Below are 6,388 nucleotides of genomic sequence, written 5' to 3' on the forward strand. Positions count from 1 at the left end.
GGTATCCTAGCATTACCATAAAATATGTTTGCATTTTTCAGATGCTCTTGTCTGGTCTCATAAAGAGCAGCTCTTCTGCTTAGTGCTCTCTCATTGATGGCTCTGGCCTTAGAAAAATTCTTGTTCAGTGTCATCATTCAGACCATGATGTTGACCATTAGCTGGTGTCTGCTCAGTATCCTCTTACCAAGTTCAGATTTCCTACTGACATTGTGTGCAAGCTCCTGCATGTGTTTTCATAACAAATCAGACAGGCTCATGTTGCTGAAATGTACTGTTCAGCACCTTTGGAAGAGCCCTCTGAAGTCCACGGGGACCAGAAGAGTGGGATTGCTCCTGGCCTGCAATGCAGAGCACTGTCAGGGAGAGTTTTAGCTATTCCCAGCAGTTTTCTCTCAGTTTTCCCCTCTCTGGCAGACTCCAAGGGTTGGATGGGCTGGATTGATGAGGCTTTACCTGCTGACAGCGGCAGGTTCAGTGACCTCAGGATCTGCTCTTTCTTTCTCCACTTGTCTGTGTTCAGGCTGGGTTATTGACTCTCTTTTGGGATCTCCCATTACTAGCTCACCTCTGGGACCTTGCAGCTTGCTGAGGAGGTGGCCCAAAAGCTTTTAGGAGCTCCTGAATCCACATAGGAGGTATACTCCTCTGAGGGCAGTTACATTATGCTTCACTCGTTATTGCTGCTGGCTGCTACTGCAGAGAACAGGTTCCAGGTGCTGTGGGCTCACCTGCCCCAAACTGCACACTTTGCATCCCATGAAGAGGGTGCCAATGGATCAATGGGCCAGAGAACCAGCAGAGATAATGAACCCCAGCCAGGCCTTCCCTTACTGCCCCTATTAATTCAGTCAAGGGGCCATTTTCCACCTTCCCTGTTCTTGTGGAGATGTTCATTAGTGTTAGTCTTCAATACACAATGAAATGTCCTTTCTGGGCAGACAGGGTAACATCTTGTTGCAAATAAATAAACCTGTTCAGATGATGTAAAAACAGCTTTTCCAGCCAAACCATTAGCAATGGCTAAGTGTGTCCAAGCTGTGATGGCAGCCAGATGCTGCTATTAAACCTCTGAACCTTTAAACCACAGCAAGCTCCTTGCTGCACAAATGTTCTGGTGAGAATGAGAATCAGGGTTTGCAAACATCTCCTTCACTGAAGCAAGCACAATGAACTGATTGAAGACACTGGGCCTGTTCTGTGGGACAAACACCTACCCCCAGGGTAGGGCACATGTACCAGTGTTTCTGTCTGCTCCTGTGCATCACTGCTTTATGGTAGATGTCAGTTTGTTAAGAGTGTCATGCTAGACACCAAACCTACAAACAAGACTCAGTTGTGAATGCTCCTGTTGATAAAGCAGCTCTACAGCCACATTTGAAACTTGCTCTGCAGCCCTCTCTTCAAGCAGAAGGCCAGGTTACAGCCCAGTGGCACTGAGCACCCAGTGTCCATGTGCCAGGCCAGGACTGCAGCTCAGGTTTGTGGCAATCATGAAGACCCTCTCACACAAAGCATTCCTCAGTCATAGCCAGAATCCTGTTTCCTAAAGGTACCAGGCACAAGGGAGATTTTTGGAAAAAGATGGACAACACAGGACCCTTATTGCTCTGTGACAGGCCACACAGTTGATCCCAGCAGAGGTGTTGAGTACACTACTCCAGAGCTTCATTAAAGCGTTAACAATTGAATAATTTTTCTTATCAACTACTTAAAAATTGCTTTTGCTTTCTGAAAAATAACAACATGCAACAAGAACAAATCACCAGGCTGAGCCTTCCCTCTGTTTATCACTCATGTCAGTTCTCAGTGAGTTACAGGACCTTCCCACTGGACTGAGATTAAGCCCACCACACTTGCCCACAGCTTCCTTAGTGGATGGATCTGAAACTCACATGTGCAGGCAGCAAATGAGCTGGGGGTACCAGGCAGAGATGTGTCAGGACCACAGTGACTGACACAGCGCAGAACTGGTTCTAGTCCAGGAACAGCCTATCCTGAGCATTTCTGCAGGACCTGCAGGCTCAGGGTACTCCTGCATTACTGGTTACCTGGATACAAAGCCACATCCTGCTCCCAAAACCAGTTCCTCTTGGAAGCATTGGTATTAGAGGACACTGCTCTGTTTGTGACACCTGCCACAGCACAAGGGTGGGAATTTAACAACCTTCCTTGCTACCTCCCTCAAAAATAGGAGAGGAATAAACTGTGGTAGATGGGAGGAATGAAGGAGTAGAGGCACTGGTACCTACATCTTCCCTGGAGCAAGGACCTTTCATAACAGCTTGGTGAAAGTGTTGAGCACGCAGTAACATTCGGAGTTTTGCTGCTCTTGTGCTAACCACACTGTAATGGAAAGCAGTCCTGCCACATCTGGATGAGGAATCTGGTTTTCAAGGGAAGCACAGCTGAGAAAGGCTTCAAACAGGATCTGATGGACCGATTAAAAACAGATGCTGTGCTGGCAGACAGGCTGCTGTGGATCATCTGATACAATCCCCTTCCCCTCGTTTCTGTACATAATGTCCTTCCAAGCAAAGCCACCTCCTCCACAGCTATGTCTAAATTGCATTAGGAATCTTGGCATTTTTTCAGTTATACACATTGAGAATGGTTTTGCCATTTAAAATATTTCAGGGGGACTGTAGAACCAAGCAATAGACTGCTTATCAGAAATCCACCTGGTACTCACAGAGGCAGAGGCCATGCTGCAGAGGGTTCAGGGCTGCAGCATTTTAATCCCTGCAGTCCTTAACCTTTACACAGCACTCTCCCCCTTCTCCTGGAGGAGGGAGCTGTATCAGCTCTGGAACCAGAGAGGAACACCCTCCCCACCACCTCACCACCACACCTCACTGCTTTAATTTTAAGCACATGAGCAAAGAAGGCTCTGTATCTCATACTGAGGCATGAAACATCTTCCTCTCATTTCACTTTGGAAGGGCACAGTACCTTGCAGCAGGTTTGCTTGCCTCTACCTGCTCCAGTATGTCCAGTATGGCTCAGGGCTGCTTTAGCTCACCCCCATCCCCACCCTGGCCTAGCACAGAGACTGGACACTGCACACTGCCAGTCTCTGTACTCAGTTGTTCATCCCTCTAATTTGGGGATTATTACTTCCCTAGGGAGGCTGAAGATAATCCAGGAGGCCATTTGCTGTAGGCGTACTGGCTATGCATTGGTGTGAGTCCTGCCTGGCACTGGAGGATCACAAATTGAATTGTTCCAGGTACTTTTCTTCTTTCCCTCTTCCCCAAATACAGCTGAAACGATTCCCTTACTCTCCCAAGACTGCACTTGCTAACAGAAGTCACTGGGATCAGTTCCTATTTAGCCAGAATCAACATAGTCAGGAATTCCTGTATTACCCTTAGAGGTGCAAACAAGTTTCAGACCAGGACTAGCTGGTTGCTTGGTCACAAATGTAACAGGAGATTCATCCCAGAGAGGCCAAGGAAAGGGGATAACTCCTTTTGCTCTTGTTTTTCACTTTGACAGGGGAGAAGGGCTGGTATCAGCTTGCTGAATAGCAGAACCATCTAAATTGATTTCACATGGAGTGTCTGCTCTCAGCAGCAGGATGCTAATCCCGTGCAGCCCTGCAGCCACAGGAGTGAGGACAAGGCCTCCTTCACTGCAAAGCTGAGGCAACAGAGGCAGCTGCAGTAGGAAAAATGGGTTCAGGCAACCACTGGGGAAGAGATGTCCAGGAAACTCAGCAGCTCTCTTTTCATCCTCAGGTTTTGTGAGCAGGAGAGCACAGGAAAAAAGAACAGTTCAGGCTGAAATGTACATGGCAAACAAGGCACAAGAACAGGTTGTGCAGAGAATCTGTGGATGCCCCATCCCTGGAAGTGTTCAAGGCCAGGTTGGATGGGGCTTTGAACAACCTGGTCTAGTGAAATGTGTCCTTGCCCCTGGCAGGGGAGATGGAACTAGATGACCTTGATGACTAGGTCCCTTCCAACCCAAACCATTCTGTGACTCTCTAAATTCATCCTGGCTCAAAGGCCTGTAGACATTCTGACTTCACCCATGAGTTCTTGCCACTCCCCAACAGCATCCAGCTGAGAAACCAGCACGACACTCAACAAGAGCAGCAGCTACCAGGTAATTCATCTGTCACTGCCTTGGCAAGTGCCACAAACTCAGCCTGGGCAAATGAGAACAGGTAAGCCCAGACACTGAGTCACCTGTGCATGGTCAGGCTTAGGACATCTAATGGCAGTGCCACTGAGAGAACACAGATCTGTCAGAACAGGGTGGCCAAGGAGGGCCTGAGCACCACAGCTCAGTTTTACTGACAGCAGTGCTGCCACTCTACCACTGTAACACCCTGGGCCACACTGAGGTGAATAACGACCCTCACAATTACACCAATACACTTCTCTGAAGAGAGTCCCCTTTCTGAGCCTGCAGATGGTGTAAGATGGCTTTAAGCAAGACAACAAACCCCTCATCAGAACTTTGAATTCTGCAGTGGGTAGGGATGATAAAATGAACAGACTGCCTCCCTGGCCACCTTCCAGAGGAAAACATTGTGTCCACCCTTAACTAGGGCAGGCCAATGTTTATCACTGCCTAGAACAAATGCAGCTCAGCTGGTTTAATGCAGTTTTTTGCATCTCAGAATTAAGCAATGAAACATTTTAATAGCAGTGAATATCCTGAGCATTTCAATGATTCGGGTTTCTTCACTGTCACATTACTTTTTCAAATGTCTCCATTAAAAACATAAAACTGGTAAATTGTCAGCTCCAGACTCACTGGAAAATGCAGGATCTTTGCAGCACAATGCAGGTCTGTCTTGCCACTGAGATTTGCAAGACTTGGGCAAAAAAAAATAAGATTTAAAGCAAAGTCTTTCAAGGGAAAAATATACACAATAAGATGCACAGTGCCAAAATCTCCTTTCTGCTCTGCAAGTGCTCTGGAGGCACATTCACACTTCACTGAGCCAAATAATTTCTGAAAATGACTGCACGTTTGGAAAACGTGCAGACTGAGTCCCAACAAGAACTGCTTAGGTTTTATGACTCTGAGCCATCTGTGAGCTAAAGGGACAGAAACCATCTAAAAACTGTCAAGCTGAGAGTTTGGTTTCCACAATAAGCTCTGAATCACCTTTAATCTGCCTATTAAGCGCTCGCAGGCAATTCTGCAGCAGCCCCACTGGAAAAGCCCGGGGTGTGAAAAACAGCAGATGGTTCACGGGGGTGGAAAGCTGCACAAATCGTTAGAGAAGCATGGAAAATTCAGGGCTGGCTATAAAAGTCACTGGGCAAGGGCAGCTGTGAACAGCCAGGTGAAAAGGGGTGGGAGGGACACGTGGTGGCTGCTCTGTACAGACTGCTGTTGTTTCCTTGCCCAAAGCCACCAGGACAGTGCTGAATCAATCCCATGTGAACAGACCATAAGGTGCAGTGCTCCCCAGTATTAGCACCAAGGGAGTTTTCCATTGTGCTGGAGTTTCCAGGTTTTAGCAGCACCTTGGATGTGATTATGGAATCACTTAAGGACCCTGAGGGACACTTGGAAAGCAAACCCACTTGCTTTTTATATGTTGTATATAGATGGCAGCCCAGGCAAGTGATTACTGTAATCTGTGACTGACATAGCAACAGATATCCCAATATGTGAGGATACGTGCAGGATAAACACAACACTGAGCCAGGAGGCAAAGGTGGGAAACAAAAGGAACTCAGTATGGCCTTAGACCACACTCCAAACTCTGACTGCAAACAGAAATCATGACATGCAATTAATGATCAAGAGAGAATTATTCCCTGCTTATCCCATCAGTTTACAAGACAGGGGTATAATTTCCAACCAGATCAACAGGCATGAATGGCCACCTTCTAGGAGCTCTCACAATGACTTCTGCTAATGCTTAAATAAGGTAGTTATTGCAGAAGTGGAAAATGAGGAAAACTGAATTTTGGTAAAGGGAGAGTAGCAGATACAAGTTGGAGCAGGAAAGCAGCTAGAATCAAATAATGAAAATCATACCATCATTTTCACATTCAGTAGTGTTGTGACATTCTTCCTACCAAGGATTTAGTTCTTCTGCACTTCCCTGATTATGTTTTACAAGGGAGCCTTCTCCCTCCTCCTTTAGCTTTCCATGGGCAGCCCTGAAACACTTCTCACACCTCCAGTTCCTCAAGTAACCTGTGGCTAAGCTCTCTGGCACACGTCATGTCTGTCCAAAATCACTGAGTGTAACAGGAAATCAGAGGGACTCTGATACCTCCAAGAAACAATCTCTGCCACCAGAGGCTGAGGTTGGAGCCACCATTTCTCCCTCCCCTCCAAGCCCAGTTTAGGCAGATGGCATCCACTTATACCAACATACCTGGCCATGGCAAAAGAGAACATAAATGAGTAC

The sequence above is a fragment of the Ammospiza caudacuta genome, chromosome 2 (genome assembly GCF_027887145.1).
Source record: "Ammospiza caudacuta isolate bAmmCau1 chromosome 2, bAmmCau1.pri, whole genome shotgun sequence".
NCBI lineage: Eukaryota > Metazoa > Chordata > Aves > Passeriformes > Passerellidae > Ammospiza > Ammospiza caudacuta.